The sequence below is a fragment of the Bos mutus genome, chromosome 1, assembly GCF_027580195.1.
Source record: "Bos mutus isolate GX-2022 chromosome 1, NWIPB_WYAK_1.1, whole genome shotgun sequence".
Lineage (NCBI taxonomy): Eukaryota > Metazoa > Chordata > Mammalia > Artiodactyla > Bovidae > Bos > Bos mutus.
In genome coordinates this window covers 20,969,636-20,985,686 of record NC_091617.1, presented here as the reverse complement: position 1 = coordinate 20,985,686, position 16,051 = coordinate 20,969,636, and the positions used below count along the sequence as shown (strand labels likewise).

The 16,051-nt window shown below is 34.9% G+C and overlaps 1 protein-coding gene across 4 annotated transcripts in view; it reads right to left on the bottom strand.

Moving 5' to 3' along the window:
- NRIP1 (nuclear receptor interacting protein 1) overlaps positions 1-16,051 on the bottom strand; it is a 107,392-nt gene that overhangs the window by 51,862 nt on the left and 39,479 nt on the right. For 3 of the 4 annotated variants that reach the window (XM_070367634.1, XM_070367648.1, XM_070367644.1), the window contains one exon: positions 3,997-4,119. The exons of the other annotated variant lie outside the window; for it this stretch is intronic. The gene's annotated coding sequence lies outside the window, so the exon portion shown is untranslated. The remainder of the gene's footprint in view (positions 1-3,996; positions 4,120-16,051) is intronic. 4 annotated transcript variants of the gene reach the window in all.

Sequence of the window (16,051 nt, the reverse complement as noted above, 5' to 3'; positions counted from 1 at the left end):
ACATAATGAAGTGAAAACAACCAAACAAAAACTAGTACTCCACCACAAATATTTTGAAAGGCTTAGCACACAAGATGGTGGGGATGAAGGGCAGCAATAGCAGGAAATAAAAATTTCAGGCTAGAAGCTTACATGGCTTCCCAGATGGCGATAGTGGTAAAGAACCCACCTGCCAATGCAGGAAACATAAGAGACGTGGGTTCAATCCCTGGGTCGGGAAGATCCCCTGGAGAAGGGCATGGCAACCCATTCTAGTATTCTGGCCTGGAGAATCCCATGGACAGAGGAGCCTGGCAGGCTACAGTCTATGGGGTCACACAGAGTCGGACAATGACTGAGTGACTTAGTATGCAGAAGCTTGCACAGATTATACTGTCAACAATTTCTCTAAAGGTAAATGCAAAAAAGAAAATAAACAGGGTTTGAAAATTACTAGCATAGCTCTAATCTAGAATGGAGAAATTCTAATTATCTAAATAAAGTATATAATAAGCTCTACTGACAGAATCACACCAATTTCAGATATACAAACCACAGGCCAAATGGTCGAAGGGCAAAATGTACCAGAGAATCAAGGAAAATATCAGATTGAAACAGTTAATTAAAAAAAAAAACAGGATCTGTGTAAGAAGAGAAAGTGAATTGACACTTAAATCAATACATGTTAAAAGTATTTTAATTAATTCATTTAAACCTTTCATGGTAGAGGGAAAAAAACCCTTAGTTGACACAGAGGCTCAGTATAGTGGGAATTTTCCTCCTAAAATACCGTTAGTGATATCAACTCAAGTATTAAGTAAAAAAACTTAATGGAAAATCAATTTTTATAGACATCAAATTCAGAAAAATGTTAATTATATGAATGTTTCCCATTGTAATGGTAAATCAGGATTGATTGAAGAAAGTCTTGCTATTTTTTTTTATGGTCATTTTGCTACTGGCATAACTGAATTATTTTGATCAAAGAAGTAACACAGTGGAGTGGAGTTTTGGAAAGATCTAGCACCTGTGAGAGACTGCAACAAAGACATCGGTATGGAGGCTTAGCAGCACAAGAGCTCCAGATGAGAAAAGAACTCTGAACCAAAATGCTGGTCATGGGAAAGGAAGCTAACGATTAGGTGGAAGCTATGTTGGGAACTAACAATGGTTTATTTGAGCAGAACATCCAAATTTTCTTGCCCAGGGCATCCACGAAACCAGGGAAGCATAAGTGAGATAGCCAAGTTAGTTAATGGCAATGAAATTCAATCAACCCCAATGACTCACCCAGATTCTGGACTGATCTTGATTTCACCAATAGCAAATACAAAGGTTTCTCACTGAAACCTTTGTGTAGAAGTTTAAATACTTTTTAAAAGCAGTATGTCTTAAAAACCTTACTTTAAGGAGCTATATAAAGTTAAATAAAGCTTTATAAAGTTCAGGGAAGATTTCCCATGTTGACAATTAGCCTCATATCCAACCTGGTAACCCAAACTATTACAATCAGCTAAATTACTGGCTCACATTTTTGTTTCTTCATATAGATACTATACATGACAAAAAAGTTTTTAACACTTTAGACATCTGTTGAAATAGTCATCAACAATTTAACCAAACTAGGAAAAAAATAATGTACAAAAAAGCACCCTTCCCAATGAGAAATCATGAGATATAACAATAAAACTCTACTTAGAAAATGAGTATATTCAGTGTTTCAAGCTAAACTGAATTATGGCCAATAATCCACTTCTACCCAAGACATTAACTTTTATATTATCAATATTTATCAAAATTAGCTTATATATGTTACACACTAAGATGAACAGAGCAGAGAAAATACATGGAACCCTTTAAAATACAATAAAGGGTGAAATCTTGATCTAAGACATTAAGAAGCTTTATAAACACTCATGTTTCATATGGTTTACATTATTATTAATTAAATACTTTTCCTTTTTTCCTAATCATCCTCTTTGACTTCTTATTTAGGACATTACTATACTTAAAAATATAACATGACTAGTTTCAAAGTGGAGCTGTATTACAGACAAACCATAGTAAAACCTTATGAAACATTAATATATTAGTTCAGAGTCTTCAATCTATTGTGTCATATATTAGATATATTCAAGATCTTCCTTATTGGAGACTGATAGTCCATGGGCTAATGGAAGGCCTAGTGAATAGGTATTTTATAATATGATTCAACTTCTCCCAAACTTATTTGGCCATGAGTTCCTCATTCAAAAGGAAAAACTGTTCAACAAGACATATTATAGAAACAATACACTTAAACATATTCATTTTTAAAATCTTAAATATTTAAAAATATATATAAATGACAGAGATAATCACTAATAATTCAAATTTAATTGTTTTGAAAGTTGTTCACTGTGTATTCTAAGTAATCTATCTGCTATCTAGAACAAAGACCTAAATTTGGTCATTTTTTCAAGGACAATTTATTGGCTATGTATGTTTACCATCTGGCTATAACAATTTATTTACCAACTGTCAAAAGTGGTTGGAGCTTACCACAAAACAAGGGTGATGACAAATTAAGAGCAACAAACAAGACATAATTATACCTTGATGGTCACAAGAATATGAATCATTAGAATTTTCATTTTAAAAAAAATAAAAATCAAGAATTAGGATTTAATATCAACTATGTTTCTACAAATAATAAGAGCATATTTCAGACTATCAAACAGATATCAACACATAATTATACCCGAGTAAAAGAACTTTGAATATTTATAAATAAAAGTTAGGTTGAGGAAAAAGATAAGTGAATATGTGAAAAAATGACTAGCAACCAATAACCACTAATAATTTTATCATGTTTTTGTTTAATAAGTATAATGTTTTAAAGATTGCCTTGCCTAAATTACAAGAAAGAATACACACACTAATTAAAATAAAAGTAGAATAATTAAAAGAAAAACCTCATCACTAGATTTTCTGAACATAATTAAAACAGTGAAGAAAAAGGAATTAGTATTATCACTGTGCCAACCATATGATGCTTACAGGTAGAGAACAAATCTGGCTCAAAGCTGCCATCCCCCTACTGAAACATCATGGTCCATAAAACGCCATGAATTTAGGATAATCTATCTGCTATCTCTCTTCCAAAACAGAGTTTTCAGTTAGCTGAACTCTTCACAACTAATTATGAGCACAATAATCAGTCACTGTGCCTTTTCCCTGTTTACTTATTGTTCTTCTGTCCATATGTATAAGTAGCGTAAGGTCCAAGAACTTAAGACATGACAAATTCATTTAGGTTGTAGCTATACTAGAAAACAAGTAGGTAAGTCCTAGTAGAGTAAGCCACTCACTTATCTCTTTCTGCAGCACTGCCAATCTACTTGTAATAATTTAATCAGATTTTTAAATCACTTCTCAGAAATGCTGAAATACTACTATCTGCCTTGGAAGAGGTAACCATTTTATATAATTCAAAAAGTAATCACTGACTTATACTATAATAAACCCACAAAAACCAAACATAGTTCTATTTTTCCTCCAAATGATAATTAACTTTTTATCTGAAATCAGATTGCTATTTATATTAGCTGTCCATTCTCTCTGGTTTCTGGTTAAAAAAAACAAATTTTTTTTTTTCTGGTAAAAAAACAAAAGCATCATTAACATAAATGCTGTTCTTTTAAGCATCTCAATTACTCTCTCCAGAAGTAATCCACACCTCTGAATTCTCAAGAATGTTGTGTGTCTTTCTTATGGTATTTAACCTCTTCCTATTGTTTGATGATACTTATTTACCTATATTTATTCTTTCCCTATAAGTTCCTTAGTTATAAGATCATATCCTATTCAATTAAAAACACACATACACACACACTGCATAATGGAAGTTATTTGCACAGATAAAGCACAAAACACAAATCTGGTAACTATAAGCTCATTTATAACTAAAAAAGGACTGTCTGAAATATACTGAAGTCACAATGATTAAGCTTAAGAACTCAGGAAAAATATTCTCACCGTCCATCTCCAAGGTTGGAGTCTCTGCTTTCTGAGAAAGGAAACTGAGAAGGCTGCTGAAAAGTAACTCTGATGTCATTTGGAGTCTTCAGATTCCCGCTCCTCCTTCAATCTAGTGAGTGTCTTAGGAAAAGGAAAAAAAGAGTTTGGCATCTATTCCAAACCAGATTCTGGAGTATCTTTTGTGAAGTTCTATAAACTTCTCTTAGTATTTTTTCTTGTTCAAGTTCAATAGACTCATTTCACAGAGAAATATGAGTTGTTTATGAAATACTAATTTACCACTAAAGGCAAGCAACAGATTTTTGCTTCTTAGACAACACATTTACTTGATACAAGTAGATGATTCAAGAAAACAAACTGTGAAAAAGGTTGATAGTTGCTAAGAAGCACTTAGTAACCTATTAATTTCAAATTTCTATCAAGTTAATCCAATAAAGTTACATCTAAAAATTCTAAATACTCCCAAAGATATATTTCCAAAGTTTCTTAAAAAGAAAAAAAAATGCTAGTTTCATATTAAGCTTTGTCTATTTCAATATATTACCTACGTAACCTTCCCAGCAAAAAATGTGGTAATAAATATCAAATATTTTACATATACAGAAAGACTTCTACACCAATGTCCAAAGCAATTTTATTTTTAATAGCCAAAAACTGGAAACAACTCAAATTCCCATCAATAGGTGAATGAATTATGGTATATCCATACAATGGAACATTTACTACTCAGCAATCAACAGCAAAAAATGATATACTGTTGATATAAACAACATTAATGAATTTCAAAATAACTGTGCTGAGTACAAGAACCCAGACAAAAAGAAAAAAATAGTGTGTGATTCTGCAAGCATAAAAATGTAGTAAACGCAAATTAATCAACAGGGAGAGTAAATAGATCAGTGGTTGCCTGGGAATAGTTGTGAAAAGTCATAGGAAGATGGGATTACAAAAGAGCATGATCTTAATTGTGGTGCTGATTTAATGGGTATACACGTATGTCAACATTTATCAAATTGTATACCTTAAATATGTGCAGTTTATGTCAATTACATTTCAATGAAGCTAAAAACTTGTATTTCTTAAAATGTTGTATGCCCCTTGATGTAGCAATTCTAAGTACAGAATTTTTCCTAATAAGAAAAAAAAAGAGGATATGTACACATATTTAGCCATAAGCATGTCATTACATTCTACATAGCCACTAAAATATATATAAGGGAATTAAGTTTCAGGGAATAATATACAATATTATATATTAAGTGATAAAACAGGAAACATTATGTTCTGTGTAACTGAATTTTTGTTTTAAAATTATACAAAAATAAATATAGTAATTATTCTTCCAGGTACAGGTAACTTTTATTTTTTATTTTTTCCTTATCTGTATTTTTTAGTTTCTTCACAATAAATGTGTATTACTTTTATAATAAATAAAACAAGTTAAAGGATGAAATATCAACAGTCTACCACTGTCTAATCCCTTGTATGTGTATAAAGCAAACACTTGTAGGAGGTAGTGTACAGTACAGATTTCTGGGTTATCATGTCACCCTCACCAGTGACCTACCAAACAAGAGTGAGAAAGGGCTGGTCTGACAGGATGAAAGGGTGTCATGCCAGTTACAAAGCACTTTCATGGACATGACCTCATTGATTATTCGTAACTCAGTGAAACAAGCAGGGGAGGCCTTATCCCATTTTACGGAGAAGAAAGCAGTGCTGGGTAAGAGTCATGCCCCAAATGATAGATCCTGGACTCAAACTAGGCCTTGAGTATAAATCCTGATAGGAATTCTGAGAGAGGAATAATCACTTCTGATAATTTATAAGGCAGTGCTTTATACTTGAACTTAAAAATAACCATATTTACAATCAACTTAGTATTCCTATTAGAATATTCCAGAGGCCTTCCGAATTCCCTAAACTCCCAGTCTACCAACTAGGAAGCTACCCCCAAGACAACGCTATCCTGCCCCTTGTCAATGTTATAACTGTTCAATTTTTAGTTCCATTTCTTTTTTTTTTTCTTGAAAAAGAAAAAAAAAATTATCTTTCAAGTTGGAAAAGAAAGTAATTACAACTATATTTTTGAGTACAATAACTATAAGTTAATGACAAAAGGTTTAACTTAATTTACTTTAGAATACCACCTTTTGGGCCATATCTTTTTTGGCACATGGGCAGACAAGAAACAGTTTCGAAACAGCCATATTCACTGAAGAATATGACCAATTCTTGACAAGAGTAAAAGTAAACATCTTCAGAGGCTTTGCTACCACTCTCACCAGCACTCCCAGGACTATGAGAGACTCAACAGAAGGTAAAGATAGCTTTCATTTACTGGATAGTTACTATGCATCAAGTACTGCACAAAACTCTATACAACCCTATGAGATGGAGGAGTCTGGTAGAATACAGTCCATAGGATTGCAAAGAGTTGGACACAACTGAGCAACTTCACTTTTCTACAAGATGATGATTATAATCCTCATTTTATACGTGAGGAAACTGAGTTTAAGTTACCCCAAATTCCCGAATTACAAAACTAGTAAGAAGTTAAAAGTGGAATTCAAACCCTGTTATATTTTACTTGCAAATAAGACAAGGCCTTGACAGTTCTCTGGAGCATAATTCCAGACTTTTTTCTAATACTACTCACTTCCCATAATCTCAATTCAGATAGTGCTAAATACTTGGTAATAGTACATAAAGTTCATGAGTCTACATTCTTTCATGTAGAGAGGAAACAATATTCAGTATCCACAGTTCACGTTTGATATTTTGCCACATACTAGAATTGTTTTACCTATTAAAGCATTATTATAACCTTTCTGAGCTAAACTTATGACCAAATGAAGAATAAGTTAAAAGAATACTTAAATAAAAATTAGTAAAAGATAGTATAAAATCAACAACTATCATAGAATATGAATAAATGGAAAAAATAGCCTTAAATCCAAATCAATGAAACAATATGCCAGATGTGTTGTAAATCATGAAGGAAGGAAACATGACTATGAATAAAAAAAAATAAATAAAACATTCAAATGATTTCTTATAATTATATTGTAAAGTATTATGCAATTGTTAAAATATATGTTTCCAAAGGATAAGAAGATATTAAGAAGAGGTGGCAAGAATACACAGAAGAACTATACAAAAAAGATCTTCATGACCAAGATAACCACGATGGTATGATCACTCACCAAGAGCCAGACATCCTGCAATGCAAAGTCAAGTGGGCCACAGGAAGCACCACTACAAACAAAGCTAGTAGAGGTGATGCAATTCCAGTTGAGCTATTTCAAATTCTAAAAGATGATGTTGTGAAAGCGCTGCACTCAATATGCCAGCACATCTGGAAAACTCAGCAGTAGCCACAGGACACTTTTCATTCCAACGCCAAAGAAAGGCAATGCCAAAGAATGTTCAAATTCCTACACAATTGCACTCATCTCACACACTAGCAAATAATGGTCAAAATTCTCCAAGCTAGGCTTTAATAGTACATGAACTGAGAACTTCCAGATGGTCAAGCTAGATTTAGAAAAGGCAGAGGAACCAGAGATCAAATTGCCAACATCCGTTGGATCACAGAAAAAGCAAGAGGGTTCCAGAAAAATGTCTACTTCTGCTTTATTGACTATGCTAAAGCCTTTGACTGTGTGGATCACAAGAAACTGTGGAAAAGTCTTAAAGAGATGGGAATACCAGACCACCTGACCTGCCTCCTGAGAAACCTGCATACAGGTCAAGGAGCAAAAGTTAGAACTGGACATGAAACAACAGACTTCATTTCAAAATTGGGAAAGGAATAGGTCAAGGCTGTATATTGTCACCCTGCTTATTTAACTTATATGCAGAGTACATCATGAGAAACACTGGGCTGGAGGAAGCACAAGCTGGAATCAAGATTGCCGGGAGAAATATCAATAACCTCAGTTATGCAGATGACACCACCCTTATGGCAGAGAGTGAAGAGGAACTAAAGAGCCTCTTGATAAAAGTGAAAGGAGAATGAAAAAGCCAGCTTAAAATTCAACATACAAAAAACAAAGATCATGGCATCTGGTCCCATCACTTCATGGCAAATAGACAGGGAAACAATGGAAACAGTGAAAGACTTTCTTTCCTTGGATTCCAAAATCACTGGGGACAGTGACTGCAACCATGAAATTAAAAGATATTTGCTCCTTGAAAGAAAAGCTATGACCAACCTGGACAGCTTATTAAAAAGCAGAGATATTACTTTGCCAACAAAGGACCATCTAGTCAAAGCTATGGTTTTTCCAGTAGTCATGTGTGGATGTGAGAGTTGGACCATAAAGAAGGCTGAGTACCAGAGGACTGATGCTTTTGCACTGTGGTGTTAGAGAAGACTTTTCGGAGTCCCTTGGACTGCAAGGAGATGAAATGAATCAATTGTAAAGGAATTCACTCCTGAATACTCATCGGAAGGACTGATGCTGAAGCTCCAATCCTTTGGCCACCTGATGGAAGAACTGACTAACTGGGAAAGACCCTGACACTGGGAAAGACTGAAGGCAGGAGGAGAAAGGGATGACAGACGATGAGGTGTTTGGATGGCATCACCGACTCAATGGATATGAATTTGAGCAAGCTCCGGGAGATGGTGAAGGACAGGGAAGCCTGATGTGCTGTGGTTCATAGGGTCTCAAACGGTTGGACACAACTGAGCAACTGAACAACAACAAAAAGAAAATGTCACTGTAACTTGACCAGAATGTGACTGTCAAGAAAGCAAGGTACTAAACTATCTATCTGCTGTCTGAACAAATTGTAGGGGCAAGGCACTGTGGGAGACATTGGAATTACAAAGTAAACAAATCAAGTGCAGTACCAAGTGCTGAACACCTTCCTGTTCACTTTATTCTTTGTGTGACTAAGGCCTCCAGGTTGTTTAGAGATCAGCTTTTTGTCATCTCAGAGAAGATTTTCCTTTTCACTGTATCTAAAGTAGCTTTTTCTCTCTCTCTCATTGTTTAAACCCTTTGTTTTCTGTTTTATCTTTTTTGTCTTTGTCTATTGAGATAATCATGCAGTTTCGTCCTACATTATTTTAATATGATACATTAGTTGATTGCTTCAATGTCAAATAACTCTTCCTTTCTGGGACAAAAGCCTAAAAGTGATACCATGTTTACTGGAGAAAGACTGAATACATTCTGCTCTCTGACATCTGGGAAGAGGCAAGGATGATGGCTCTAGCCACTTCTATTCAACACTGTACCAGTGACTCTATTCAGAGCAATTAGGCAAGAAACATAAAGACATGCAGATTGGAAAAGAAGATAAAAACTCTTTATTTGTAGGCAATATGATCCTGCATGCAGATTATCTTAACCAAGCAAAAAAAAAAAGTGCTAATAAAATTAAGAAAGTTTTCAGAGATTGTAGGATACGAGCCATGTATAAAAATTAAATGCATTTTATATACTAGCAACAAACAAGTCAAAAATGAAATTTTAAAAATCTCCACTTACTCACAATAGTAGCAAAAAAGAATAAAAGACTTAAGAATAAATCTAAAAAAATGCAGGGATTTCCTTGGTGGTCCAGTGGTTGAGACTGAGCTTCCACTGCAGGGGGCTCAGGTTCAATCTCTGGTTGGGGAATGAAGATCCCAAATGCTGTGAGGTGTGATACAAAATTAATACAAATTATTTAAAAAAAATGCAAAACCTGTATACTCAAAATATAAAATACTGTTAAGAGAAATTAAACATCTTTATTTAAAACTATTTAAATAAATAAACAAAGATGCATTTCTTGTTCATGAATTGGAAAACTCAGTATTGTTAAGATGGCAATTCTCCCCAAAGTGATCTATCAAAATCTCACACTGCTTTTTTTATCTGTAGAAATCGATTCTAAAATATATATATGATAGTCTAAAGAACCTCAAATATCCAAACAATGTTGAAAAAGGAGATTAATGTTGCCAAGACTTTACCTGGTTTCAAAACTTAAATAAAACTATAATAATCAACATAGTGCGATACGGGCACCAAGATGGACAACTGAATAATGAAACAGAATAGATAGCCCAGAATAAACTGTCACATTCATGGTCATTTAATTTTCAACAAATATGCCATGGCAATTCACTGAGAAAAAAAGTCTTTTTAATAAATGGTGCAGGAACAGCTGGATATTCACATGTAAAAATAAACTGATGAGTATAAACATTTACCTCACAACATACAAAATTAGTAACTCAAAATAGATCACAGTCCAAATTTTAAGAAATGAAACTACAAAACTTCTAGTAAAGAGCATAAGGGGAAAAACATCTCATAACCTTAGGTCAGGGAAAGATTTATTAAATATGACAATAAAAGTTCAACCCATTAAAAAAAAAAATCAGTTCAGTTCAGTCATTCAGTTGTGTTTGCCTCTTTGCCACCCCATGGATTGCAGCATGCCAGGCTTCCCTGTCCATCACCAACTCCTGGAGCTTGCTCAAACTCATGTCCATCAAGTCAGTGATGCCAGCCAACCATCTCCTCCTCTGTTGTCCCCTTCTCCTCCTGCCTTCAACCTTTACCAGCATCAGCATCTGGACTACATCAAATTTTTCAAAAGATACAACTTAGAAGACAAGCCTCATGATGGGAGAAAATATTTGTGCAAATAGTATATATGATAAAGAAATGGTATCCAGCATATTAAAAGCCCTTAGGCCTCTGAAAGAAGATGATAAATCAATTTTTAAAAATAGGCTACAGACTTGAGAACTTTTCACCAAAGATACATGAAAGTTTGGTAAACACACAAAAGATGCACATATCATGACTTATGAGAGAACTCCAAATTAAACTATGATATTTCACTATATACCCACTAGAACAGATATATATATATATATATATATTTAAAAGACTGAATAATTCTAAGGTTAGGGAGGATAGGAAGAAACTGAAACCTTTATACATTACTGATGAGACATAAAATAGCATAGCCTCTTTGGAAAACAGTTTGGAAGCTCCCTAAAAAGTTGAGTTACTACTAAATAACCCAGAAATTCTTACTCTGAGGCTATAAACAGAAGGGAAAAGAAAACTTATGTCCACACAAAAACTTATATATACATGCTTGTAGTGATATATAGTGAAGTTGCTCGGTCGTGTCCGACTCTTTGCGACCCCAGGGACTGTAGCCTACCAGGCTCCTCTGTCCATGGGATTTTCCAGGCAATAGTACTGGAGTGGATTGCCATTTCCTGCTCCAGGGGATCTTCCCAACCCAGGGATCGAACCCAAGTCTCCCGCATTGTAGACAGACGCTTTACCGTCTGAGCCACCAGGGTAGTGTACATGCTTACAACAACACTATTCATAACAGCCAGAAATCAGAAACAACCTATGTGTCTATCAACCAATGAATAACAAAATGTAATACATTCAATACAATGAAATATTATTCAGCCATAAAAAGGAATGAACTACTGATATATTCTACAATCAGACAAATCTTGCAAATTATGTGCCTAGTGAAAGAAACTAGTCACAAAAAACCATGTATTACAAGATTCCATCTATGAGGACTGTCCAGAATAAACAAATTCAGAGACAGCAAGTAGATGAGTAATTGCCTAGGGCTGAGGATGGAGCAGGATAAGAATGGGGAGTGAAGATTAATGGGCATGGGATGCTTTTTAGAGTCATGAATATGTTCAAAAATTCAATGGTGGTGTTGACTGAGCACCTATGTGGCTATAAAGAATTCTTGAAATGGGTGAATTTTATGGTAAGCAAATTATTTCAATAAAGCTGATAAAAAAAAAGAAAAAAGATGACTATCTACTTAGTACTTATTAAAACATCAAAAGTAATTCCAGAGTAAAAACTTGGACTTCTAATCTTATTTATCTGCTTTTGAGCATGTCTGACATTTCATCTAAACAGATTTTAGTATTTAACTCATTGTAACTAAATATAAATCACATAAAAAAATCAACTGTTTTTATACACCAGTAACAAACAGAAAATAACATTTAAAAAATATCCAACATGAAAATATACCTGAAGAATTAACTTGTAAACATTGCAAATTCTGTATGGAGACAGTATTGGAAGATAACCTGAATAAATGGGATGACATACCATGTTCCTAATAGAAGACTCACTACTACAACATGCTAATTCTCCTCAAAGTGAACCAATACACTGAATGAAATGCAATAGAATTCCAAAGGTTTAATAAGTTGATTCTAAAATTTACAATGGACAGCAAAAGCCCATAGGAGACAAGCCATCTAACCAGATAAAGCATACAGTACAGGAACTTGCTCTATCTGTACAGAGACTTATAAAGTTTTAGCCATTAATTTAGTGTGCTCCTGGAAAAGAGACAAACTGACCATTGGGAGAAGAAACAGACCTTCACATATATGGAAAATGATATTTAATAAAAGTTGCATGGCAGATTGCTAAAGTAAGGAGGAATTTACTCAACAGTGTTGAAACAATTGGTTATTCATTTGGGGGAGAAAAAGAAATTTAATCCCCAATGCATAATACATAAAAAATAAATTCCAGAGGAAGTCAAGTTTTAAGCAGAGAAAACAAGTGTCTAATATTTAAAAATAAAATATAAGAGATATCTTTATGAACTCTGGGTAGGGAAGGCTTTCTTAAGAGATAGAAATGGTTACCTATAAAGCATATGATTACTAAATTCAACTGTATTATACTTAAAAATGTCCATTCATTGACAAATACAAAAAAAAATTATAAACTACAATATCACAAACTATATTGCCAAAAATTTGGAGTATAGAATATGTGTGTATCTTGCAACATTTTACCTAAAAGTGGGCAAAAGAGAAACGGAGCATTGCTAATAAGGGGTATCAGGGTCCAAGCAGGATGAGGCAGATGTCCGTAGTAAAAGGAGGAAACACTGTGGTGTGGAGACAGAGCCCAAGCGCTGGAATGGTGGTTAGGTGAGCAGAACTCACCGTGGCGGTGCTCCAACACTGGGTGTCAATGCCTGAGCAAGGTGCAGTAAAAAGATGCACCATGCTGTGCAACGCGGGAATCCAAGTGGGCTGAGGAGGGCTTCTACGTAAATGGTTGTGAAGTTCAAAACAGAATTGTGAGGTGGCGGAGGGTCAATGAAAATGGCAGATCAACCACATATGGGAGACTGACCAAATTTAGGATAATAATAGGCAAGTTCTTCACTGTTAGAGGGGAGGTGCCAAAAAGGGAGAAAATGTGGTTAATCTCTGTAACGTGGGAATGAAACTGGAGGTAGCAATATGGTCGAGGAATGACATGTTAAAAAGACCCAGAAGCCATCTTGAAGGAGACCCCATTGGCTAACTCAGGGTAAGATAAGCATCCAAATAAGTTAACAACAGTAATGCAGTATAGATCAACTGAATAAAATACAGTCATGAACTCACAGTGACATAAATTAGTTCATTAATTAAATAAAAGTTTGATCAGGAGAGGGATATTTACAGTTTCAAAGCACCTTCACACAAAATAATTATTAATTACAGAGGAAAAATGAGTAACTTCACAGTAGAGAAACCTGACAAAAACTGATTCTCCGAATCTAGTAATCTAAGTGAACTTCAATAGTAATAGGTCAAAATGAAATCTTGTGCCACCTTATAAGATGAGAAAAGACACAGTATAACATCTATGATATTCCTGCCAAATATTCATAACCTACATTCTATGAAATAACCAGCCTAAATAGTCCTCAAAGTGCCAAGATTCTGCAAGTGCCAAGATCCTGAAAGTCAAAGACTGAAGAATGGTTTCAGATTGAAAGAGACTAAAGAGACGTGACAAGTAAAATGCAAGGTGTGATTCTAAACTGGATTCTCTTATTATAAAGAACATTTTACTATAAGGGACATTATGGGGACAACTTGTGAAAACTGAATGAGATCTGAGGATTAGATGATAGTAATGGACTGTGAAGAAAGCTGAGCGCCGAAGAATTGATGCTTTTGAACTGTGGTGTTGGAGAAGACTCTTGAGAGTCCCTTGGACTGCAAGGAGATCCAACCAGTCCATTCTAAAGGAGATCAGCCCTGTGTGTTCTTTGGAAGGACTGATGCTAAAGCTGAAACTCCAATACTTTGGCCACCTCATGTGAAGAGTTGACTCACTGGAAAAGACTCTGATGCTGGGAGGGATTTGGGGCAGGAGGAGAAGGGGACGACAGAGGATGAGATGGCTGGATGGCATCACCGACTCGACGGACATGAGTTTGGGTGAACTCTGGGAGTTGGTGATGGACAGGGAGGCCTGGCGTGCTGCAGTTCTTGGGGTTGCAAAGAGTTGGACACGACTGAGCGACTGAACTGAACTGAATGCACCAATATTAATTTCCTGATTTTCATGGTTTTATTGTGGTTTATATGAAAATGTTCTTGTTTGCAAGAGATCTATACTCATTTATTTAGAGATGATAGAGCATCAGATCAAACCTTTAGGGGAAAAATTTATTGCACTTGCAACTTTTCTATATGTTATTCTTTTAAAATATAAAAAATAGAGAGCCTGATTCCAGGCTTGACAATCAGCAATCTCTCACAAACTAACAGAACTTTTTCCTGACGTGATTTTTCATAATGAAATAGTTATACATATCCTTGCCCTTCTGAAAGAGGTTATTTGACAAATGGCTTACTTCCTCCTTCTCTATACTTCATACATTCAAAACATTTCTTTCCATAAAAAGTTCTAAGCAACATAGGATAGTAGGTACAAATCTGATTCTCTCTGGAATCAGCTATGTGAACATCAGCAGATCACTCAACATCTATTACTTAATCTTTCTGGATCTCATTTGCCTTCTCTATAACATGAAGAAGTTGGACCAGATTATTATAAATATATGGTGGCGCTAGTGGTAAAGAACTTGCCTGCCAATACAGGAGACATGAGACGTGGGTTTGATCTCTGGGTTGGGAAGATCCCCTGGAGAAGAGCATGGCAACCCAGTCCAGTATTCTTGCCTGGAGAATCCAATGGACATAGGAGCCTGGTGGGCTACAGTCCATGGGGTCACAAAGAGTTGGACACGACTGAAGCGACTTAGCACACACACACATAGTGATTGGATATACCCTACATGCTGACTTTATTGACTCAACTAAACCATAGGCTCTCCACAGATTAAAACTTTTAGGAGAAAGAGTTTTGTATATGAAAAATTAATTTAAAAGGATAGGGATGATACCAAAGACAGGATAGTCAGAAGAAGGAGCTAGGTATTGGGGAAAGGGAGAACTTAATTTTTAGAGATTGGATTTGAGATGATATTACAACATTTTTTACTGGCATGCAATAAACAATAGAAAAAGTAAGTGAATCAGGCTCTCTGTCTGCCTCTCTGTGAACTGGACATCCACTGATATCCTACTAAAGCCTCAACCACTAATATCCTACTAAAGCCTCAACCACAGAAGCCAAAGTAAATTTAGTTAGGAAACTTATGATTTGGGTGATATCACCAAATCCATTGTGTTGCTCATTCTTTTATGACCTATGCCTCAGATCAAATAACTGGATCTTCTTTAAAACTGAAAGGCCCTTATTTAGTAGAGAAAATTTTATATTTATTCGAACCCAATGAATAAAAATATATATCATTACGTTCATTAATTACAGTTTATGATGAGATTCTTTCAAAGCTAAATACATCAGTAAGTTGTTTGATTTGTGAGACTGAATCAGCCGGGCTAGCTTTTCTCAAAATTAGGACTCAATACTTAAACACACAAAAGCCTAAAACCAACTATTCATTCCTTGTGCTTATAGACTGTATAGCATTCTAAACTAAAAGAAACACTAGCTCCATATTTCTAAAGTAACCAGATTAACTTAATAAAATGGGCGATACTGAGTTCTTGAGCTTATCCTCCATTGGCAACACATACATGGTAGCACTTCAGAGTATTACTCCAGTTTTAGGGTGGAAAACTCTTCTTAAAACCATAACAACTGCATGATTTTCTTATCTGTAGCATAACAGTTAAGACTACAATCTTTAGAAACTAGAA